Raw genomic sequence first — 25,563 nt, 5'->3', positions numbered from 1 at the left:
TAAACTGAATATCAGTTTTATTGATTTAAAAACTTGTATGTCTGTTTTGTTGTTGTTTTTTGTTTTTAATACGTTCATTTGCTTTCGTTACCCATAGCTGTACTGAAATTCAATGTGAATAACTCATGATATGAATTTCCCAGCATTTAAAACTGCAGTATTTATATTTAGGTATTAGAATATTTTACTTAAAATAAATAAAATAACTCTAGGTTCCATAGCTCAGGAAATGACATGGTTTATGTAATGAAAAAACAAAACAACAACAAAATGTTTCTTTAAGGAGTATCTAAACATTTATTTATACATAGCTATTACTAAACTGTACAGAAGTAAGGTATCATTTATTCTGTAATGTATTCTGTAATGTATTCTGTAATGTCTAGTGTTCTGTAATGTATTCTGTGTAAGACATAAAGAAAATTGAACACTTAGTAAGTATTAACACTATTTCATTAAAAATCATGAATGATTATGCTCATTATTGGACTAGAAAGAGGAACGAACAAATATATCTATGATTCTTTCTTTCTTTGAAATACCATTTTCTTCTTAAATTCAAATTGTAATAGCTTTAAATATAACTCTCAGAGGATGCATCTATAATATATGTTAAGGATAGACACAACCCAGACGTAAGCACAATTCACTGTAAATTCATCTTGCTTACATTATTTTGGATAAATCCTGGAGCTTGATGAAAATGGAAACAGCCTCCAACCTGCCCTTGAGCTTATCCACAGCCACTTGCCTCAAATCCTTTGGCAAGTCAGCCAGTATTTATAATAAATTTTATGACTGTTATGAGAGAAACTGCTAGGGACTGGATCTGGGGATACCGTGAGAAATACTAGCAATGAGAGGTGTGGATGTGTAAACTGACTGGGAAGGACAGTATAGATATACCAATTGCAGATCAGGCAGTTGTGTCCATGCCTTTTCAAGGGGCAGAGACAGATATGTGGTAACCCTAAGCCCACTGAGACAAGGAAAACCAAACTGGACAACTACAGGAAAGTTAGAACCCACTGGCTATCATGAACTGCCTACAACATTTGTGCCAGATATTATCATGAAATTGAATATAACAATGGACAGGTCAGCCAAGGGCTACACAAACATATTCACATTGTAAAGTTTGATGGGTATTGCTAGTCTTCTTTAAAAAATGGTACTACTGTGAAACAAAAGTGTTTATACAAAAATCCTTATAAACTTCATCAGAGATGAAACATCAGATATTAATAGTGTCATGAATTTTACTCTAAATTTCAAAAACCTTCTTGGCCTCTCCAGTTCATCTTGTTCTTCAAGAGGGCAAAATATGTTAATTTATGGGTTTCCAGCGGAAAGGAACTGGTACCAGAATTGAGTAAAGGCAGTGTTCTGACATACACACAACAAGTTACAAGGCTACAAGCCACTGCTCACCTGTTGCCCAGCTCTGGAGTCCTCTTAATTATTTACCCAGAATTTCTAAGATTTGGTCATTTTGCTCAAAACACCTCTAACTTTAGTTTTATTCCATTCAGAGAAAATTTACTGTTATTTAACAGCAGTCAACCTCACATTTAATTCTGGATATTTTTTTTATTATTATCAGTAAAATTAAGACCTTCACTGCTATCATTAGTTCAATATTGATCGTAAATCATTTTTTTTTGATTTATTGTTAAATTTTAAGCAGTGTTTATGTTAAAGTATACAAGCACACATCATACAAGCAAAGATACTATTTTAAATATATAACTGTTCAATTGTTATTGTACAAAAACATAGAATACATGCTGTCTTAGGCAGGCAGTAGAACATTTTTAAGTCTTTTTCATCATATGTCAGGAGAATTCTTTGGATTCCTCTGTCATAACACATTAACTAAAGTAAAATAATATTTAGGTATTTGGCACATTTAAGTGCGCACCCTGACAGATGACAAAATCTTCTCATAAGGCATAGATATAAGAATAAATAAACACCTTGTTACTTTGAAATCTGGGAACAAAAGTAAATCTAGATTTTCTGCACATTACTGAATTCTGAGATTCTTGCATAATGATTCCATGATCATTACCAATATGATTACCTTACTTTGTATGTTGTGTGCTCTTTTACTGATGAAAAGAAAGATGGCCATTTGTGACCATAGCCAAATGACAGAGAAATGGAAAATGAGAACCAGTGATGGAACTCCTGATTTCAGCAACATCCTTCAAAACAAGTACAGAGGTGTATAGGGGAGGGAGGCATGGAGTGAGAGGACAGTGGAGTCCAAAAGGCTGAGGAGGGGACAGAAGACAGGGAGATATCAAACATTTATACATAAATGTAACCACTGATAACATACAATCGAGCACAAAATTCATCTAAAATTCATCTCTTTATTACAGAGAAGAGATGGAACCAAAGGCTAACATTTCCCAACAAAGTTTATCCCAGATACTCAGGCACAGAGTGTTTGTTCAAATGAGCTGACTTATTGTCATTTTGCATACACTGATGCTCCTAGAGGGAATCCACTCGCCTACCAGGTTGGGCAGTTGCAGTCTATGTGGTATACTTCCTTAACTCTGATCTGATCAGTTCCAGCCAGCTCTGATCCATTCCTCTGTTTTTAAGGACCTTGTCCCAGGGGTTCTCATCCAACAACTGGAAGTTTGCTCTTCTAAAGTTCAGGGTCCTGACTTTGCTCTTTGCCAGGCCCATATTCTTGGAGCTCACAAATTCAACCAGACTGGTTGCTGCGGCTCAGACTGTTTCCAGTCTTAACCTCTTTAATGAGTTCATCTGCATTGCTGAGCACCAGATCCAGTAACACTTCTCCAGTTGGTTTGTCTAATATCTGGACAAGGAAATTGTCCTCAATGCATTCCTCATGGATTGCTTACAGCCTGCTGTTTTGCTTTCCCAGCAGACATCTGGGTGGTTGAAATCCACCATCAGGATGAGAGCATTACAGTGTGACACTTCTTGTAGTTGAAGCAAGAAGGCCTCATCAACAGGCTCCCCTTGGTCAGTCGGCCTGTAGTAGAATCCAAACACAAGGTGTCCTTTATGGGTCCGATCCTTAATTTTTACCCACAAGCTCTCAACCTGTTTGTGGCTATTTCTGAGAGGCATCTCTTTGCAATCTATCCATTTCTGAACATAGAAGGCAACACCCCCACCTCTCCTTCTCTGCCTATCTGAAAAGTTTTTACCTATCTGAAAAGTTTTTCTTTCTGAGAAACTTGTCGTCCTCAATTGCAGTGTTCCAATTTTATGATTCGTCCCACCACTTTTCTGTAATAGCAATTAGATCATAGTTTTACAATTGCACCATGGTTTCCCAGCTCCTCTTGCTTGTTTCCCATGCTGCATGCATTGGTGTAGAGGCACTTCATCTGGACTATGGGCCACATCACCTTTTTAGAGGATCCCCCCCCTAATTCGTTTGGGACAATTCACATGTATTTTCCTGTTGCTTCCTAAAGTGCTGGTGTTCCCTGGTTCTTCTCTGTAACTTAGAAGTACATCCCCTTCCCCCACTGAATGTAGTTTAAAGCTCTGCTAATAAGTCCAGCCGGCTTGCTGCTCAGAACACTCTTGCCCCACCTTGTCAGGTGCACTACATCCGCTGTCTACATACCCAGTCTTTGAGAGGTGCCTACAAGAACACAGAATCCAAAATGAAGAATCCTGAATGTCATACTAGTCATGCAGCCAGTCCTTTGCCTGATCCATCCATCTCCTCCTTCCTAGGTCCCAGTCTCCAAGTAGAAGGAGAGAGAAAAACACTACCTGTGCTCCCAATCCTTTCAACATCTTTCTGGGGGACATAAAGTGCCTTGTGACATTGCGGAGTCTCCTCGTTGCAGCCTCATCCAACCCTATGTGAAAGAGGAGGAATGGGTGGTAGTCCTCTGGCTTTTTGGTAGCCTCTTCTCACAGAAAACTAGTGATAGGACTAGAAGGAATGGCCACCTCAAGTTGCAGTAGGGGCGGTTTAGGTTGGAAATTATGAGACATTTCTTCTCAGAAAGAGCAGTCAGGCATTGGAACGAATTGCCCAGGGAAGTGGTGGCATCCCCGTCCCTGGGGGTATTCAAGGAAAGGTTGGACGTGGTGCTTAGGGACATGGTTTACTGGGTGACATTGGTGGTAGGGTGATGGTTGGACCAGATGATCTTGAAGGTCTTTTCCAGCCTTAATGATTCTATGATTCTTCATGATAGAGTGAATGCAGGTCATCAGCAAGCAGCAAATCGCTCTGGAGAGATTTTCTGGATGGCAAATGGGTGCTTCAGTGCCTCTCAGTGAGGAATCTCCAGTTACTAAGACTCTTCATGCTTTTTCAGTGGCTCTGGTTCCAATATAGGTGGTTGGTTGGTCGGTCAGATTTTGTACAGATGTCCTTTCTTGGGTCTTGACCATTACTCACACACTCTCCTTTATCTAGCCTCATCTGTTGTGTAGGGGCACTTCAGGGGCAAGGGGAAGACTCCTACTTCTGCTCTGAGCAGATGAGGGTCCAGTCTCCCTTGACTTGTGAGTCAGTCAAGTCTGTCAGCTCGGGGCTGGAACCTAGCTCACCTTCCCCTTGGCAGGACATAAGGCAGGGCTGTCGCTCAGCCTCACACTTGCACCTGTATCTCCCTCCTCTGCCTCCTGGCCCTGGGGCAACTTCCAAAGTTCCCTCAACTGAGGATCTGGGCAGCTCTTTGGGTCCTCAGGAGGTCTGTTTGGTTGCAGGTGTCTGCCTGGAGAGGTTGTGTTCCCTCCATCTGTGTTTTAGCCTCAGCCTGGCAGTTGCAGGAGGTGACACCATTCTTGTTCCAGTAGAAGGATGTTTCTTGTTGCTCCCAGAATAGAAAAAAAGGGCCCACCTTCCATCCTCCGGTGAAAGCTGCCATGCTGTGACCTGGCTGACGTGCCACGCCCTGCTTGCACACTCTGGTCTCTACCCTCCTGGTTGCTCAGGCACCCCACGGGTTCTTTGTACATGTGGGTTGACCACTACTGGTCCTAGCCTAACTCAAGCCTCTTTGGACACCCTCCTGAGGGCTGCCACCTCCTGGCAGCTCCCTCTGATACCTGGGGTTGCTTCGGTGCAGGAAAACCCCAGCACACCGCAATCCCCTGCTCCACTGCAGAATGTGCCTGCCTCACAGCTGATCGCCTCAGCGAAAGGTGGAGCCAAAGGTTAGCATTTCCCAACAAAGCTTCTAGACACTCAGGGACAGTGTTTGCTCCAATTAGCTGATTTATTGGCATTTTACATACACTAATGCTCCCAAAGGGAATCCACTTCCCTAGCAAGTTGATGGTTGCTGTCCTGGTGATAATGGGAGTCTCTGCTGCAGGACTTCCTGCATCAGCATCTTCAGCTATACAGGCAAGACTCTCCAAATCATGGGTTTGCTGGACTCCTGAAACCCAGCTGTTGTGTGGTCCTTACCAAATGCAAATTCATTTCTACCAAGATGTCTAATCTGTATGGGAAACATCTCCTAACTACCATAGCTATTTTCTACCAAGACTGTCCTACAGTCCTATGCATCCATGGAAACCTTTGCAGGTATTCATCAATGGAAGCTTGCAGGAATGTGAGGAGAACCACTAGTTGGGCATTGGTGAAACTGAGGAAAAAAACAGCCAGGTTGTCCTCAGCCAGAGTTGCAACCACCCCCATGGCTGTCTGCAGTTCCACCATGAAAATGGTTCTTTGAAAGGAGTTGGCTGATGCAGAGGACGTCCCTGCCATCTCTTCCACTATCTTCTGCATTTCAAGCAGCTTCTTCAACAGACTCCATGAGCTGATCCACAAGCAGGACTAGATCATGTTTGTCATTGAGGTTTACTTCTTCTTCCCACTCTTCCTCATTCAGCTCCTCCTCATCTTCATCATGCTCCTTCTCTTCCTTTTCCTCCTCTACATTCTCATCCTTGCTACTCGATCTCCACTGCTCAGTGTCGCCATCAGAGTCAGTTTGGCTCTGCCTGGGCAGCCAGTAGATCCCAAGGAGTATCAGAAGCATTTCAGCAAAAGCCCAGAATTCCCAGTGCTGCACAGAGCGAGGAACATGAATTCCTCATTGATCCCACTCTGAGGCTTGCCTCCCTGCTCAACCTCTTGCAGCAGCCAAGTCATCTTGTGACTCAGCATCTCCTCTTGTTGTTGCATGAGGTCTTTCATGACCGTATCAATCTGGTCCCCAACCTTGAGCATGAGCTGCAGGAGGCTCAGCATTGACAGGATGCATATGATACAGATAGCCATGGTCTGGAGGAGATGGGAGAGAAGGGGGCTCAGCAGGGCTGGGTGCAAGGGAGCTGGTGGCTGTGGGAGAAGGGACAGGAGCCAGAGAGATGCGAGGGTAGGTAGGAGAGGGGGCAATGGAGATTGGAGGCAGAAAGGGCAGGGTTTGTGAGTGCTGCATGTACAGGGCCGCAGGCAAGTTTGCGCACAGGTGTCAGGTGTCCAGCAGGGCAACAAGCTCTAGCCAGAGAAGACATGGGGACCATCCTGCAAAGCTCTCCCCATGACCAGTCGTGGGCTGGGTTTTGCCCTGGGCAAGGGTGCTGAGAAGGCAGGTGGCACCACAGTAGGCTCTCCCAGGCCCCATCCCCTGTGGGGCAGTAGCATCGCATGAGGCCACAGGTTCCTGTCACATCCCTAAGGCCTCTGGGCACTTGCCCCGACTTGGGCACTTCTGTGGTCAGCCCAAGGCACTCCCCAGAGTGTCTGCACCCTCATTTCAGCCTTAGAAACCACCTTGGGGGCTGGTGTTTGTGCTCTGGCCCTCAGCCAGCCCAGTCTTCCCCCCTCCTGCCGCACTCACCGATGGCCCGAGCCACAATGCACCGCCGTGCTGTGGTGACATGGTGACATGGTGACATGTTAACCCCCATGCCAACACATCCTTGGTTCTGCTGTGGACAGCAGAACACCATGGTGACCATCCCAGCCCTGGAAGGCCCCAGCCAGTGTCCCCAGTCCTGGCTCAGCATCACACAGCTGCTCTGTGCACCCAAAAGCCCAGCCTTGGCCACTGTGACGTGCAAAGAACAAACCGACTGAGCCCCCAGGGGTCCCTGTGCACTGCAGGCAGGAGCCACCCCAGGGCTCTCCTCCTGGTGACCCTCACAAGCACCCTCCTTCCCCCTCCTGCTCTTGAGTCACACCAGCTGTAGCATGACATAGCACAGCAAGCTCCCTGATTCCAAAGGAATAAAAACCTTGTTCCTGGTGCAAAAAGAAAATATCCTGTGGATCAGGCTGGCAGGTGCCTGCTTGCCCCCTTCATGCAGCCTCTCCTCCGCATCCAGGTTGCTCCATGTTGCTGCACAAACTCCCAGAGCAGTCTCTGGGACAGCCACTCTCCACCTGGGTCCTCTGTGTCAGCACTGAGGTGCTCCTGGGGCTGCGCTGTGGATATCCGCTACACAGGCTGCAGGGGAACCTCTGCCCCTCCTTCTTCTCTCACCTTGGTGACCAAAGTTTGGTGTCTCACACTGGTGGTGAGACACCACACTGAAGTGAGGACTTTTAAGCCCGTTCTCCCAGAGGCTCCACCAGCTTGGCTGTGGGCTCACGAGTGGCCTGCGCTGGCCCTCTTGGAGCTGGCTGGAAGCAGCACAGGGCAGCCCCAGCCTCTCCTCACAGAGGCTGCTCCTCTGTGGCACTCTGGGGCCAGCTCATGGGCACCCACACGCACCACAACACTGAAATGCTGTAACACTTGTAATGAGAACAACTAAGTAAGGGCAACCCACAGAGAGTAATTAAATACAAGCTTCTCTGGGAATGACTCCACAAATGGCTCAGGTTCACTGCAGAAGAATAGTAGAAACCAATAAAACCAGGGGCAGTGGACCAACAGGCCTGTGAGTGCCAAATGTGTTGGTGTCTGTAGACAGTAAAGGAGGCAGAGGACTAATGAGCAATGAGTGTAGGCAATTCCAGCCCCCCTGCTATGGGCAGGGACACCTTCCACTAGATCAGGCTGCCCAAGATCTCATCCAACTTGGCCTTTAACACTTCCAGGGATGGAACATCCACAACTTCTCTGTACATAGTGATAAATTTCAATGCAGACCTCTAGAGCATTACACAGGCACCCAAACAGGACCTGTGGTAGTCATTTTTTTGCTTTAATTGGAGCAGTTGGTGGCTTGAAATGATAGTTACGGAACATTAGAAGAACAGGATATGTAAATAGCTCAAACTGCAGGCCTGAAGACTGGCATTTGCACATTGGGAAAGGAAAATAAACAGCAAAGTTTGGTGTTTGTTTGGGAGCTGCTCCATGTGTGGGTCTGTGCCGCGGGGTCTATTTGTCAGGAGCGGGTTGGTCCGGCTTGGGACCCCCTGGGGTCCACCCGCCCCCGATCACCTGCTTCTGAATGGGCTCCTCTCCACGGGCTGCAGTGTGGGCTGCAGTGAGGAGATTTGCTCCGGCATGGTACACCAGGGGCTGCGGGGGAGGGGGGTGGGAGTCAGCCTTCCCCACCAGGGTCCTCTCTGTGGGCCACGGCGGGTGCTTCGGCTCTGGCACCTGGAGCACCTCTGCACTGCACTCCGCCTCCTCTGCACTGACTTTGGTGTCTGCAGGGAGGTTTCTCACTCCTCACTCTCCCAGATGCTGTTGTGCAGCATTTTTTTGTTTGTTTGTTTGTTTTCCTTTTCTTGGATGTGCTCTCATAGAGGCACAAACTGCATTGATCATGGCTTGGCTCTGGGCAGCGGTGGGCCCCTTTGGAGCTGGCTGAAACTGGCCCTTATCTGCCACGGGGCAGCTGCTGGATTCTTCTCACAGGCTACCACTGCAGCCCCCCTGCTACCAGAACCTTGCTGTGTGAACCCAATACACTGGGGCAGCTAGGTTATTACTGGCCTTTAAAGTATGAGGGCTTAAATTAACTAATGAAACCCTAAATGTGATGGGGGTAGAAGGGACTGGGATAACAGTGCCACTTTTTGGGGACACCAAGCTGAGACTAGGAATGATCACTGGGCAATTATTGTATGCACCTGAGGCAGGGACTAACTTGTTGGGAAAGGATTTGATAATGAAATTGGGTATTCAAATAGTAAATTGTTAGGCTGGAATAACGGTGTTATTAGTGGGGTGCTTTCAGACCCTGAGAGCAAAGGTATATTTGCCTTTGAGTGGAAAGACCATGAAATGGGGTGGAAGCAGCAATACAGATGAACAATTTTACCTCAGGGATTTACAGGGTCACCAATTTATTTGGGCAAGTTCTAGAACAAATTTTGGAGCAGTTCCAACCTCCAGAGGGGGTGTTGCTGTTACAATATGTGGATGATCTTTTATTGTCAGGACAGGAGAAAACAGTTGTGAAGGAAGCCACTAACAAGCTATTAAACTTTCTGGTAAAACAGGGCTTGAAAGGATTGAAAATAAATTAAAATTTGTAGAAAGAGAAGTCAAGTATTGAGGACATCTAGTGTCTGAGGAGGAACAAAGAATAAATCCAGAGAGGATTCAGGGAATTGTTGAGCTACCCCTACCCAAAACTAAAAAGAAGTAAAAAGTTTTAAGAGAAAGAGTTTTTTTTAGGAGTTAGGAGTCATGAAGTCCAAAGGAAAATAGATACTCCCTGATGGGAGAGAAATGCTGAATAAAGCGCTAATGAGGCAAATATTAACTGTTTTGCATCAAGAGGGTCATTGGGGAATTCAAGCAATGTGTGACGCTGTGCTATGGATATATGTATGTGTAGGAATATATATATACTCTGGCTGAACAAGTATGCAGGAGTTGTGTAGTATGTCAAAAGGTAAATAGGAAAGTCATCCGCAGTCAGCCCAAAGGAGGGTGAGAACCAAGAATTCAATGCTTCCAAAATGTACAGGCAGATTTTACAGAACTTCTTAGAGTAGGTAGATTTAAATACTTATTAGTCTTGGTCGATCATTTGTTAGGGTGGGTGGAAGCTTTCTCTTTAGTATCTGCTACTGCGAACATAGTAACTAAAGTAATTCTAGAACAAATAACTCCCAGGTATGGAATTGTTAAAAATATCGACTCTGATCAAGGAAATCACTTTATGTCAGAAATATTGCAAGAGCTAATGTGGACTCTAGGAATTAAGTGGAAATTTCACACTCCTTGGCATTCTTCCTCTTCTGAAAGGGTGGAGAGGATCAGACAGTACAGAAGCAATTGATTAAGTTCTGGAAATTCAACTTCCCCAAACGAAGTGCTTATCTTTGGCACTTCTCCAAATTCAGACTGCACCAAGAAAAGACATGGGAGTTTCACCATATGTAATATTATTTGGTTGCTGTACATGGACAAAGGGAATGAATTACCTCAATTTGAGACAAAAGATGCTTTTCTTAAGAACTATATACTCGGGCTGCCGTCCTCTTTGTCATCTCTCAGGACCCGTGGACAGTTAGCTCAAACCCCACCCTTGGAAGCCCTGATCCATCCATTTGGAGAAGGAGATTGGGATCTGATGCGAACATGGAGAGAACTGAAACTGCAACCTGAGCGGGACGGACTGTTCCAAGTGCTCCTGACTACTGAGACGACAGGAAGAACGGCTGAGAAAGGGTGGACTCATACCTGGGTAAAAGCATCAGTTAACCCTGATACCTGAGAGACTGCATTAACAAAGACTTTTAAGGTTAAAACTGTTAAAACTATCTATTGTAAACCTTTAACTTCTCCTTAGAAGAATTCTTAATGAGTTAATGAGTAAAAGGGATTGAATTACACAGAATTGGAATGTTTCCAGGGAACACTCCCTTGAAGTGGGAGAAGGGGCTAGTTAATCCCCACCAGAAGAATCCTTATTAGTTTGCGATTTTTATTGTTTTTCTTAATTATTATTTCTTAATTATTATAGGTGTGTATATATATATATGTATATATATGATGTATCTTAAGTTTATCTTAGTAATACCTATTCTCAATGGATTAGTGATAGGATGGAGGGAAAAATCACCATTTTCAATTAATCCAGAACATCTCTGGAGTTCTATCTCGAAATAATTGTTGGATTTGCATCCAGATGCCTAGAAAGACTGAAAAGGCCTTGTCCCTGATTGCTATTTCCAGCAGCAACTCTGTCTGGATTCTCTAGATTTCTAAAAATGACAGATCATACTCAGTCCCAGGAAGGAATAGATTTTGAAGTTGAGCTCCGCACACATAATCCTGGTACAATATGCCATGTTATCAGAGGTGTCTTTTAAACAACATTGATAGAAACTCAGGGGGCAATATTACTGAGCCTGGGTGTGGAAATATCCATGAAGTAGGGAATAATCCATACTGTACTGAATATGGTAGCCACGGGAATGCTAATATACATAATGCACACCAGATGCAACATGAGAATCCTGTAACTGGATGGCCTGTCCCAAATGGCGAGGGGTGGTACTGGCTATGTGGCAATAAAGCCAGGAAGGTGTTGCCCCTAGGATGGAAGGGAGCTTGCACCCTGGGGGAAATAATTCCAAATGTAACTATTATTGAAGTATATTATTGAAGACCTTGAGACCACACGCATAATTAAGCGTACTCCAGATAATCCTCTAGTAAAATTCTCTAGCATTTCACAGTTTTGCAAGGTGGTATTTACCTTGGTTAGGGGTGAGTGAATTAGAAAAAGCTATTGTAAATATCACAGCTATAATTGAAGAACTAGAAAATAACAGTCTAGATGCAAGAAAAAGGAGGTAAGTTTGCAAAAATAATACTCTAGAATCGAATGGTATTAGATTTATTAATAACCTCATAAGGAGGAACATGCACTGTAATTAATACTAGTTGCTGTATATATATAGATCAAATGGGACGAATTTGACTGATTTCAAAAATATTTGGGGGGAAAAATAGAAAAAGGGAAAAGATCCCACATAGAGTAGCTCAAGATGACACTTCCTGGGGATTTAGAAACGTTTGGGAGAAACTAACTTTGCGCTTACCTGAACAGAATTGGCTCAAACAACTATTTTTTGGTATTGTAATAATAATGGCATTGTATATCTGTCATCCCCCATGACATCCGAAAATATTGCGCCTCAGTGTTGGAAAAACTCAAGAGTGCAGTATGTGAAGAGGTGCAAAAACAACAATAGGAATAAGAAAAGAAGAGGGGCGAATTGTGAGAAATTAAGTTGTGTTTTTGCAGTAGAGAACTAATTTTCTGTATTCAAAGGTAGTTGTGTAGTCATAACAAGGAGAAATGCTAAATAGAAAACTGGACAGTAGAAGGCCTCACTGTTCCAAAATAAGGTAGAAGCTTGAGAAAAACAGGATGAGCAGTGTGGGAACAGTAAAACAAAGATCAGAAGTTCTCAAAACATAAGAAACGATAAAGAAAAAAAAAGGAAAAGGAGAAATTAAAGGGTTGAAAAATAAATTGTACATATATGGTATAGAGGAGCGTCAAGTAACTTGTGAACCTGTAGTACTCAGCCAATGAGGAAACAGGGGAGGTGATCAGGTGTCGGGTAATAGGGAATAAAAGGTTATGATTTGTTTACTATAATGCGCTCCTAATTGGCAGGATGCCCACCATTGCAATCGCAAATAAAATAGCTTCACAGAAGATCCTGTCTGAACAAAATTACTGAAATTTTCCTCACAAACCAAAGAGATATTCCATACCATACGGTGTCACACTCAGCAAAAAAAGGTGGAAAAAGGAAGAAGAAGGGAGGGATGGGCTCTTGTGAAAAACGTCTGTTCTCCTGAACACCGGCTATGTGCGTTGAGGCCCTGCGTCAAGGACGTGGTCAAGCATCTCTCATGGGTGGGAAGTAAAGAGTAATTTCTTTCCTCTGTGCTTCCACACGGCTTTTGCTCTTTTTTGTTGTTTGTTTGTTTGTGTTTTGTTTTTGTTTTGTTTTTCCCTTTTCCCCTTTCCCTTTTCCCTTTAGTTAAATTATTTAATTAATAATAATTTTCCCTTAATAATTATTTTTCCTTTAATTAAATTATCCTTATCTCAACCTGTGAGTTGGTTCTTTCCTTTTCTTCTTCTCCTCCTCTTCTGATTAGGGGGAGTAAGAGAGCAGTTGTGGTAGAGTTCAGCCTGCCTAGCAAGGTAAAACCACCACAGTTGGCTAACGCAGAACTCTCTACAAATTGGACTTTTCAACTTTGTGAAGAATCGGATAGAAAAAGGAAATGTACATGAGCAAAGAAGTCTTAGCATATAGGGATTTAAACTTGACAGGGCTGAGTAGTAAAACTAAGTAGTACAAAGGAAGCTTATGATCTATGGGGGGAACAAACATTGCTTAACTCTGATAATAATGTACCCAGTGGAAATCTCTTCTGCCCCTTTCATTGGACAGATGCATACCATCCAACTTGTAAATAAGAAATAACTCATGGTCTGCCAGTATGATTGTCAGTCATCTATGTATCCAGAGACCTCATAAGTGACTAGGAACTAAGGGAACATAGGAATTTCCTCCTAAGGAGCTGGGACCTTTCTAAGGATCCTGAAAAAGGCTGCATTTAGGAACAACAGCAATGTGGGGATGGATCATTGGGCCAGGTGGCAGTTTCAGAGCTGCCCTCCATGATTTCACCCAACCCTCCCAAGGGGAATATAAGAGTTGAAGGCAACCATAGTGGCTGTACTCAGCAGCGAAGGGAGATCAGTGCCAGGAAAGGGGCTGAGGTAATATTCAGACCCCTGCCCCCTCCCTTCTACTACCGGAGAGCTGGAGATCTCAAGCTCTTTCAACAAAACAGCAGGAACTCTGCTTTAAATGTTTCAAGCTATACTGAAAGCACTCTAAATTAAGTACTTCACCACCGGATTTAGATTTGATAATTTGAGGATGAAGAAGTTGGGGTCAATCAACTGACACAAGCACACTCCCGCAGACCGCATACAGCTGCTGGAAGGTGGTGTTCTCAGGCTCCTGTGAGGTGCCCGGGAACCTCTCCATGACAGATTCCTCAGAAGCTAGCAAAGGAAAGGTGGGGAGACTTTCCATCTGCTTAAAAACTTGTATACCCCCCAAAAATAAACAAACAAACAAACAAAAACACAAGACAAATACAACCCTACTCTCCTGTTGCTCAAAACCTACTCTCCTACTTGTTTCGGGCTAAAGTTCATTTGATCATGTTACACTAATTGTACTATCCAGGAGGCAGGAAGCATGCTGCAGGGGACCTGGCCAGAATAGTTTACTAGTTTACTATCTCCCTGAAAATTGCAGTCAGAATGAATTTGGGAGTACAAAAAGAAGGACAACACATATACCTTCCCACCCTAATCTTCACCAAATAAAACATGGAACCTCATACTGAGGGCAATTTAGTATATAACAAGGGATTGAATATAGGAACCAATAATCAGAAATATTGTAAATGATGGCCTCATTACACTCTTTATTTTCATGTAATCCTTTGATAAACTAGAACCTGAGAAGGAAACATCTCAATTGGATGGTAAATTGTCATTGTCAGTAACCTTATTTCTGTGATTTTTGTTTTTGTTTGTTTGTTTTTCTCCAAGCATGTAGTCTGCCACTTTCTTTGGGAATGATGTGTGGGCTGGGGTGTGGTGGTGTTGGACTCCTACACACCAGTGTAGGATGGAGGGTATATATGTGAAGACAGGGAATACTTTGGGAACTCAAAAGGTATTTGCTCATCTTGGATTTAATCTCCCAGTTTCAGTTAGGAAGGGGTTGGGGTTGGTGCTAAACTAATGAGTGGCTCCTACCCAGTGTTGTAGGTGGGGGAACAAGCATGTCTAAGGTTAGGGAATATACTGGGAAATCAGGAGGTACATGCTCATCATCAGTTGCAGTTTCTGATTTTACAATTCCTTAAATGATGAAGGAGAGCATTTTGGTTATATTAGACAATCTACAGGAGGGGTATCCCAACATTCCTCTAAAGCTCTGGAAATTGTCCTGGTAAAGTCTGAGCCTGATTCACTGTAAATGAAAGGATACTGGAAGGACACAGACGTAACAAATCAAAATTATAGACATGGACAAGAAACAAACTTTTCCCAGTCACACAAGTTGATGAGCTAGCAAACTACTGGTGCCACTTCAAGGAAGATCAATCTGGACTTCGCAGCTGATGAGATTGTGAACCAGGGGTCCCAGAATGGCATGGTACAGAAACAGCAGAGCTCTGAAACCCATGGTTGTGCAGGGGGAAGGTGGAGCAGGAGAAACAAGGAAGTGTGTCAAGCAGAAAAGGACATAAAAGGTACAAAATGAGGCTGGTCAGTATGCTCATCTGGCTGAGCCCTCATGATCACTGTATGCTTTCCTCTTCTCATTTTTTTCATTAAATCTCTTCTTCTAAGCAATGTTTTTAATAATAATAGTAATAATTATAATTGTTAAATAATGCAATTTCCACAACTTCCAGCAAGATGTTCCAGAAGATATATTTCTACTCAAAGAAAAAAAAAACTGCAGCACATATTTGTATTTCTTCCTAATCTAACCTGTGTGAGTCAATAGACTAACAAAGATAACACATACAACACCAGCTAATACTATGTCAGTAATTTGTCAATAATATACTAGTTTGACATGACAGTAAATATAGATTTATCAGAAGACTTAAGGAGACATATCTATTAGTGGTCATATTTCTAATGAGGAAGGAAAGCGATGAGGATAAAAAGAAAAAAAAAAAAATAAAATTATATATTCCCCAGGGAGCAACTTTCCTGATTTTAAATGTTTAGTTGGAGATAAACCAGCATTAAATGAAAATTAATTAATTGAATAAATATTTATTTATTAGAGCAGGGGAAGGACTCCTCAGTTCTTCCTCCATTTAGAGTCAAAATTCTCCCTATGTGTCAGGTGAGATTTCAAAGAAGTTTGGTACTATAAAATCATTTTTTTCCTCTAAGCTTATTTTAAGCCTTTAGACAGGCAATCTCATTTTTTTTTAAAAAGGGAACGCTAGGTGAGTCAGGAATGCCAGCACTTATATAAATAATCTGTTAGCATCCTAAGTGAACTTTGTTGTGTTGCTGGAACAGCATTGCCTCCTGTAGACTTCTCTGTGGTTGTTACTGAACAGGCACTAGGGAATTCTGCCAATGAAAGCACATTTCCTGCTTAGGAAGCCTGCATAGACAGACATTGCTAAGCAAGTCAACAAGCTCATCTATATAGGGACACTCAGAAAAATCATTATGAATTAGTTATTAAAGTGACTTGTTTAATCTGCACTGAACCCCAACTGGACAGTCTCATAGAAAAGTGTAATGACCTCAATTTGATTTGGTTTAATTTACTTTGGAAGTATTTTAAGCTCATTGAATTAAACCCTGTTTAATTTTCATTATAGTTTTCACCCAGGGATTTTATGCACTTTAGCTAAACCACTTCTTATTTACACAGCATGTTAACTTGAATTAAGTGTCTTGCATTACCCTATATAGAAGAAATGTAAATAAAATTGGGAAAAATTATTTGAATTACTTCCATCATTGATACTGATTTCTGTTGTATGCATACAGGCCAGCCCCCAAAATACATGTATATATACATTTTCAGAGAAATATTCCTGACATTTAAAATCAGTAAAAATGTTGCATTTTTGTAAAAGGATTTATTCAAAACTTACCCAAATTTTCAATACAATTTTCTAAAGTTGGAGAAAATATTATTTTTATCTAATCATAATTTGAGAATTATTTCTGGTAATGGTACTGATACTCTAAATTTGTATTACTTAGCATGAAAGAAATGCAAGTTCAACATAAATTCAACATATATATTTGAGTTTTCTTGGTGGTGGCGATCTGAAATATGACAAATATCACAGACAAGTATATCTGCTTCCTTTAAAACATTTAGAAGTTAAATGTTCAGTTTTCCTCCATGCTAAAAGTGATCATACACTTCACAAAATTCATGAGATAGCTTGCAAATTTGCAAATTATTAATCCCCCTCCCCACCAACCCCTTTACATTAGTATCCAGTCATCTCTTATCCTTCAGTTTATCCTTTTCTGAAAGCTCTCTTACTCTTTATTCTTTTTATGGCCAAATGTACTGCTTTCTCTTCTGTTCATATTCTTCAATCTCCAGTCCTTACTTAGTCTACTCCCTCTTTTCTCTCATAGTCTCACTGCAGAAGCTGATCAGATAAGACCAGTGCCTGGAATTGCATTATCCAGCACTTTCAGAATGACAGACTGGCAATTGGAAGGGAGCTTCCTGGCTCAATTACTTCTGGATATTAAAGGATTCAGATGAGCCATGGTCATGCATTCAATGTTTTTGACACTTGGCTTTCCTGAACCCTGCTGTTCTGAGCTGGGAAGAACTCTGCTGAAAATGAGCTGTAACACAAAAATACAATGCTGGCTTTCTAAAACTGTCTTTCATAGAAATCACTGGAGATTGATATTAGTTCTCAAATAGGGTTTGTGTGTGTGCGCATGCTTATACATGACTAAATGTATAAAACATTGATAGGACAGGAAGATTACACTGTCTACTGGAATATTCTACTTCTGTATTATGGATATACGTTTCCTATAAATCACATTTTCTGCTTAAGTTACTATCATACCATGCTTACAAAGGAAGAATTTTAAGCCCAGGTATTTATTATCATTTGTGACTTTATACTTTACTTAAGGCTTTTGATGATGGTGAAATCATTGGTCCTGAGATCACCTGTGACAGGGCCTGAATTATTGGTCCAGAATCACCTGTGACATACTGGTATGGGTGTTGTGAGATGCCAGTAACCAATCCTCTAAGCAGAGCACCGTTACCATACAATTCATGGCTATCACTTTTATGTTTACTTAGTTACATGAAGTTCTGAATTTGAGGCAGGAGACTTTGATTCAGGTTTATAAAGCAGGATTTAAAGACTTCTCAATGGAAAAATGCAAGAAGCTTGACACAATGAATCACAACCTTTCCTCCATTATATTTTTAGTCACAAGTGCACCCTTAATCATGTCCATCTTTAACCTCTGATGGGTTATTCATGGTAAATATTTAACAGCAAACAAACGTATTGTAGTCTGTTTTAGTTATCCTTGCTGATTAAATCCCCATGGGAAAAACACATACATTTGGAGACTACTTTGTCTGTCTGCACAAGTATTTTTCCCAGGACATCAAGATTAGTCTAAGAGACAAGGCTTCATGATGTCAGACCCTACCTGCTGAGTGCATAGTACATCTGCAGCAACACTAATGAAGGATTGTTAAAGATTTTCTGTCACTGTGACTTCCACTCATGAAGCAGAGGAACCAATGTGCTGGGTTATTGTACGAAGTCTTCAACTCCCCCAGCATCTATTTATGCAGCTAGGAGCATAAGAATTAGAGGTATTAGACAGGTGATTTGTCCCAGGAATTAGAAACATATGAAGCTGTTCAGCTGCCTACAGAAAATATAGGATTATGTAAGTATCCAGGAAGTTTACATGGGATGCAAAAGAAGATTGTAAGCACAAAATACAATGTAATGGAAAATATGAGTTAAATAATGTTATTGCCCTTCTTTATTTCAATTAGACAACAGAAATTAAGTGAGATAGTATAAATTCCTTGTTCATCTTTTCTTGTCACTGAAGTGTTAATTCGTTGAAACATTTTTTTTCTCACTATTCTGTGAATTGGTGGTTTACAGAGGTGTTATACAGAGGAATAACATTTTATTCCTTTCTCTTTGAGTACCATCAGCTCCCTGTTTTGAATACAGAGAAATATTTTCAGTTAAAAAGAACCCGAGTATATGCAAATATAAGTTCTGTTGTGTAAAATTGGTGTTTAGAGACAAAATAAGTATTTCAGACATCTCATACACAAAAAGTAGAAGTAAACTGAGATTATGACTCTTTATGAACATGTGAACACAGCCTTCATAAGGAATATAGCTTTGTTTCCTCAACCATTTTATATAAGTCATAGTTGTTTATGAATAGGAGATACTTTGCTTCTACATCAGTCTCTGAGCACATTATCGATAGAGGAGATTCTGTCTAGCCTAGGGGGGCTCACAGCTGCCCATCATGTGCTCAGCTATTTGGGCTTTTGGCTGTGTAACAGATTTATAAAAAGAGGCAGCTGCTTTTTGGGAAATAATTCTTAACAGTGTTTCAGCCTGAATTCTTTTAATACCCTTTCTTGCACAGAAGGATGATTTTATGTTTGTGGCTTGGCTAACACATATTGCCTTTTAAAAACAAAAAAGTGATAGTTTATTGTATTATGCTGTATTGTGTGAGAAAGATTAACAATACAATAGTCAAACTGAACATAGCAGTGAATTATGACTTAGAATATTATTATAATTAGAAAAAAAAGAAAAAAAAAAAAGGAAAGGATGACTATCCAAACATTTTGTTTATCTGAAATTAAGTATATGATAATGTATCAGAACATTCATGAAAGCATCTGTAAAAGCAAGTCTTTGCTAGGTATATTTTATTTGATGACTAGCAAATAAAAATCATAAAGAGATGAGATCAAAGAGGAAGTGTATTGCTATCATATGACATTTCCTTTTATTAAACCATTCCAAATGTGATGCTTCTAATTATATTTGCATATTATGAGTAAAGAGCAAGACTCATAAATGCTGTGAGCCAGAGAAACTTCCTGAAGTGAAGAAGTTATTTTGATTTACAGCAGCTAAGGGTGTGCCAGAAGTGCAGTCTGCAGAAATGGTTACTTTCATCTCAGACTCTTAACTATTGCAGATTTTACTGTACTAATGCTTCTTACAGTAACTATACTATTAGAGTTTTAACATTATGGTCCGTACACAGCATGAAATATTGTGTATATAAATCAGGAAACTATCAGGAAACTAAACACAAAGTTTAACAGTAAGATTTATATACTCACATACTAAATCAGTACTCTAAAGTTTACGATTTTTAAAGAAGCTTTATATGCAGCATAAATAAACCAGAGAAATAAACCTGATTATGAATGTTAATGTGTGTAAATCAGAATTCTGACAGATATTAATGAGTCATGGAAAATAGATTATACTTAGAAAGCATTTTTAATGTGGTAATTCTTGTTTTTGTTTCACAGAAAATACTCACTTTTGAGATGTTTGCTTTAAGCAGTTCTATTTTATATTTCTAAAACAACAGAAAAATCTCCTGCAGCCATCATTTAATTAAATAAACTAAAAAAAGCTACAGATCGAAGTCTTAGAAAGCACCAGCTATAGAGCTGATGTTTATAACACCTAGGTTTTCAACCTGAAATCAAGGATGCACAACAATTGAAGATCAAGTACCTGGTCCAGACTAATAGTCTAAACTGCATATAATTAACTTTTGTTATTGTTCTCTTTTAGCTAGGTAGTTTTAAAGGCTTAGTAGCATCAAGTTAGAAAATGAATTGACTGAGGTTTGTTCAGTGTTCAGTACTGTGTTTATCAGTGCTATCATTGTTTGTGCCAGTCACAAGTTTTTCCCACAGCATGAGTCAGGGAGTAAAATTATGACTATATCTCTGTCCCCTGAAAATTGACTTCAGAACAGTCTTTTTGGGTGGAATAATGATTATCACCTAAATTAGAAGAAAGATTAATATTTATTTCAGAGATAACATCCCTTAGCACAACATATTATTGCTTTTATTGTGGATTTATACTAACATCGGACAGAGCAGAACCCAGTAACGATCAGCTATGCAGCCTTGTCGCTGTGGTAAGCTGCTTTATCATCATCCCCTCCAAGGACACTTTCCTTCTGTGAATTGTTCTAACTTCTCTACTCTGATCTTCATACATGCATTTTTCAACAATTTCTCAATTTTGCCATCTCACTTCAGTCAAAACACTCACACTGCATAACTCTACAGTCTCTCTGCTTCCTTCTCCCTTTATTATTATTAATTATTATTATTGTTATTCACATATATTTGTCACACAACTTTTAAACCCAGCTCAGGCCCTTACAACATTTATCTCATTTAATGAGGCCATGTAGGAAACATATTGGTTTATATTAGATTATCATCCTGACCCATGATGTAGTGAGCTTCACAAAAAATGTTTTGTATTTGATGGCCAATGGGATGAGGTTCAACATGGCTAAATGTCAGGTCCTGCACTTTGGCTACAACAACCCCATGCAGCGCTACAGGCCTGGGGGAGAGTGGCTCAAAAGCTGTGAAAACGAAAAGGATCTGGGGGTGCTGGTCAATGCTCACCTGAACATGAGCCGGCAGTGTGCCCAGGTGGCCAAGAAGGCCAACGGCATCCTGGTTTGTATCAGGAACAGTGTAGCCAGCAGGACCAGGGAGGTGATCGTCTCCTTGTATTCTGCTCTGGTGAGGCCGCACCTCAAGTACTGTGTTCAGCTTTGGGCCCCTCAGTACAAGAAAGACATAGAGGCCCTGCTGCATGTCCATGTCCAGAGAAGGGCTGCAAAACTGGTGAAGGGCCTGGAACACAAGTCCTATGAGGAACAGCTGAGGGAAGTGGGGTTGTTTAGTCTGGAGAAGAGGAGGCTCAGGGGAGACCTTATTGCTCTCTACAACTACCTGAAAGGAAGTTGTGAGGAGCTGGGGGTAGGCCTTTTCTCGCAAATAGCTAGTGATAGGACTAGAAGGAATGGCCTCAAATTGTGCCAGGGGAGGTCTAGGTTGGAAATTAGGAGACATTTCTTCTCAGAAAGAGCAGTCAGGCATTGGGACGGGTTGCCCAGTGAGGTGGTGGCGTCACTGTCCCTGGGGGTGTTCAAGGAAAGGTTGGACGTGGTGCTTAGGGACATGGTTCAGTGGGTGATATTGGTGTAGGGTGATGGTTGGACCAGATGATCTTGGAGGTCATCTCCTTAATTAAGGTCAACCTTAATGATTCTATGATTCTATGATCCTTATAATTGGGGAATTTTTCCAAACTCAATAAAAAGAAATTATGAGCTCAATATAGGCTGCAGGACGCTGAATCTTTCTATGTATAACATTGGAGTTTGCAGCATCAGAGGTGAATTCACAGGGTACAATGAGTATGAACAGTTTACATGAGTGACTTTTATCGTATGTAATTTCTCATCTTCCCTAAACCTTCAAGATAGGTGTAGGGAAAAAGTAAAGTACAGCATTACATCGTTGTTTTTCGGTTCTTTCATTCTTTTATCTTTCTATTAAGTGAAATAAAATTGGGAAACAGCAAATGAAAAACAGTAAGCAGCAGGCTGAATTCATGAAAGAAAAAGTGATTCACCTGTATTCATGACTATAAATGGACAAGCGATGCCTGTCTGGATATTCATGTATACATAAAATTGGGGGAAAATAAACAGTAAAATGCATTGAATAAATATATTTAACCTTGACAGTCAAGAATTGTTGCTGACTTAAAGAAGAAACAGTGGAAAACATTTTCATATTTTTCTTCCTCTTGGAAAAGAAATGGGAAGCACACACTAGGTCATCTAGTCCTTCATATGGGAGAACCATTCTCTTTAAATTACTCTTTCATATTCAGTGCAGTAATACAATTCCTTTTGAGGTGAGCACAAAGAAATGGAAAAAGAGAGAGAGAGGAAGACAGAAGCTGTCATTTCACAACAGGGATCACATGAGACACTTCTGAACAAGTTGATATTTACTAGGACACCTCTAGTGCTTCTCTATGGCAGAGAAAATATTTCTCTAACTAAGGAGAAAAGTAGTATACACTCATAAAGGAGTCAGTGAAAATATTAAACCCATCTTCATTAATTTCCATGATATGTGAGTGCCTGAATCTACTAATTTCCAAACACTGTTGAGCTGTCTTTCATATCTAAATCTCAGTGACTCAGCACAAGACATGCTGTGACTCAGTTCTCACATCACTTTTCCAAGTCTTCCTCACCTAATGCACTGTGACATCCATGTAAGTTCCTGGGAATCCATGTGTGCCCATATATTCATTCCATATATAGGGGAGGGGAGGGGAGGGGAGGGGAAGGGGGGGGGAGGGGAGGGAAGGCGCGGAGCGGAAGGAAGGAAGGAAGGAAGGAAGGAAGGAAGGAAGGAAGGAAGGAAGGAAGAGAAAAGAAGAAAAAGAAAAAGAAAAAGAAAAAGAAAAAAAAAGAAAAAGAAAAAGAAAAAGAAAAAGAAAAAGAAAAAGAAAAAGAAAAAGAAAAAGAAAGGAAGAAAGGAAGAAAGGAAGAAAGAAAGAAAGAAAAAGAAAGAAAGAGAAAAAGAAAGAGAAAGAAAGAAAAGAAAGAAAAAGAAAGAAAAGAAAGAAAAAGAAAGAAAGAAAGAAAAAGAAAGAAAAAGAAAGAAAGAAAGAAAAAGAAAGAGAGAAAAGAAAAGAAAGAAAGAAAAAGAGAAAAAGAAAAAGAAAAAGAAAAAGAAAAAGAAAAAGAAAAAGAAAAAGAAAAAGAAAAAGAAAAAGAAAAAGAAAAAGAAAAAGAAAAAGAAAGAAAGAAAAGAAAGAAAAGAAAGAAAAAGAAAAAATTTAACTTGCAGTTTCTGATTTCCCCATGCAAAAGTGAGGTCAGGTTGGGTGGATTAACCTCTGTCATCAGACAGTTATTTGTATCATAACTTTCTTTGGCTTATTTAATTTCTTTGTTAGGGTCAGCAAAATAGCTCTTGCATTTTGATTAAATTAATTCAAATAGGAGAGGAGCAATGAAATAACAGTGTATTTGTTTCACGTTATTGTTTTATCACAGGGGTTTACTGACTGGGCTATAGTTCACCAATTTAGAGGTCTACCTTAATGATTCTAATGGCCATGCTCATATGAAGTGAAAGTTTGCTTTTCTGCATAAATTAAATGGAATAGGACTTACACTGTTACACTTTCTTTTACATGGAAAAAATAGCATTCCTTAGGATTTTAATGTATATTATCCACACCGAAAACCAAAAATAACATACAAAGTTATGTAGAGATGAGAATATATCTTTAGAAAATGTAACAACTGTAAAATGTATGAGGAGTCATGCATGTGAATGACAGAAAATCCTGCCTATGTCTGGAGAAAAGCTGAAGCAGTGTAGATGTGTGATTTTTATTTTTTTTTATTTTTATTTTTATTTATTTTTTATTTTGTTCAAAATTAAGTAGCCTTGTTACAATTATTTCTTCTCTTTAACAAACACAGTTAGCAATTACATTTTTTTCCTACAAGTTTTAATGTCTCATTTTAATTTTAACCTTTTGTTTTGTTTTGTTTTAAATTTCAGTATTACTTCTTCTCAGTGTGTCTGGTTATCTGGTATGTAGAGGCAGAAATTCTAAGAAAAGGCCTTATGTTCCTCCAGGATGATGTATACAGTATTAATCTATTTCAAAAACATGGTCACGTAAGTGTTTAACAAATGCTTTCCTAACAGTATATATCGTTTGTGTATAAAACAGCATAAAGACATTGAATTGTATGGGACGATATTCATTTATATTAGCTAGGGCTCTTGCCCATGTTTTAAACAAATGGTTTCACAACGCCTAGAACAGCTGAGGCTGGAAGGTACCTCTAGAGATCAGATCCAACACCCTGCTAAGAGCAGAGTCAGCAAAAGCAGGTTGTTCAGTCAGGTTTTCAATATCTCCAAGAATGTAGGCTTCATATTCACTCTGTGCAACCTCTCCCAGTGTTTTATAAACAGTGTTATCAGGTTTTTTTTCTTATGGTTAGGTAGAATTTCTTATGTTTCAGTTTGTGCCCATTGCCTCTCATCGTGTCACTGGGCACCGATGAGAAGAGTCTGGCTCTGTTGTCTTTACTCCTGTCATGAGGCATTTAAGCACATAGATAAGATAAACTTGATCCGTCTCCAGGATGAGCAGTTCCAGCTTTCTCAGACGGTTCTCACATGATCGATGCTCCAGTCCCTTCATAATTTTTGTGGTGTTTCACTGCACTCACTCCAGTATGTCCATGTGTCTCTTGTGCTCAGAGCCCAGTACTGAATCCAGCACTCCACGTGTGTCCCACCAGGGCTGCGTAAAGGGGAAAGATCACCTCCCTTGATCTGCTGGTGATGCTTTGCCACAATGGTGATGGCCTTCTTGGCCACAGGGTGAGTGTGACAGTTCTGGCACACTCTGCAAGGCTACTGTGATCCAAGTTCCCCCTCCCAGACCTTGGCTTCTGCTTCCACTGTCTCACTGTCCCCATTTTCTGGGTCCAGCCAAGTGGAGAAATTAAACAGCCTGTCCAGAGGAGCTTGCATGTTTGGTGAAACTATAGAAATATTGTAAGGAATTGAGGTGTGTGTGGTGAAGCACAGACAATTAGGGGATCCAGACATGTTCAAGGGAGATATAAAAGCGTCCAACTCCCCCTGAAGATAAAGTTAGCTAGTACAGATCTTTCACACAAAATAAAACATCACAGTATTCAACAGCTTTTATAACAATTAGCAGGTGCAGCAATCATCAACTGGTATTTCAACAAGTCCCCTGTGGCTTCACATTTGGCAGCATCTGGACAAATATTATTTGTATATTAGTGTTTCACTCTTTAGGACACTAGGTTCAATATTCTTGTAATGTTGTGGAATAGTTTGTCCTTTGCCTCTGTGGGGAACAGTAGTTCCAAAACTTAGTCAAATTTCAGCAATACAATTATAAACATCAAAACTTTATCAGT

Source organism: Cygnus atratus, chromosome 1 (assembly GCF_013377495.2).
Source record: "Cygnus atratus isolate AKBS03 ecotype Queensland, Australia chromosome 1, CAtr_DNAZoo_HiC_assembly, whole genome shotgun sequence".
Classification (NCBI taxonomy): domain Eukaryota; kingdom Metazoa; phylum Chordata; class Aves; order Anseriformes; family Anatidae; genus Cygnus; species Cygnus atratus.
This window is presented reverse-complemented; position numbering follows the sequence as displayed.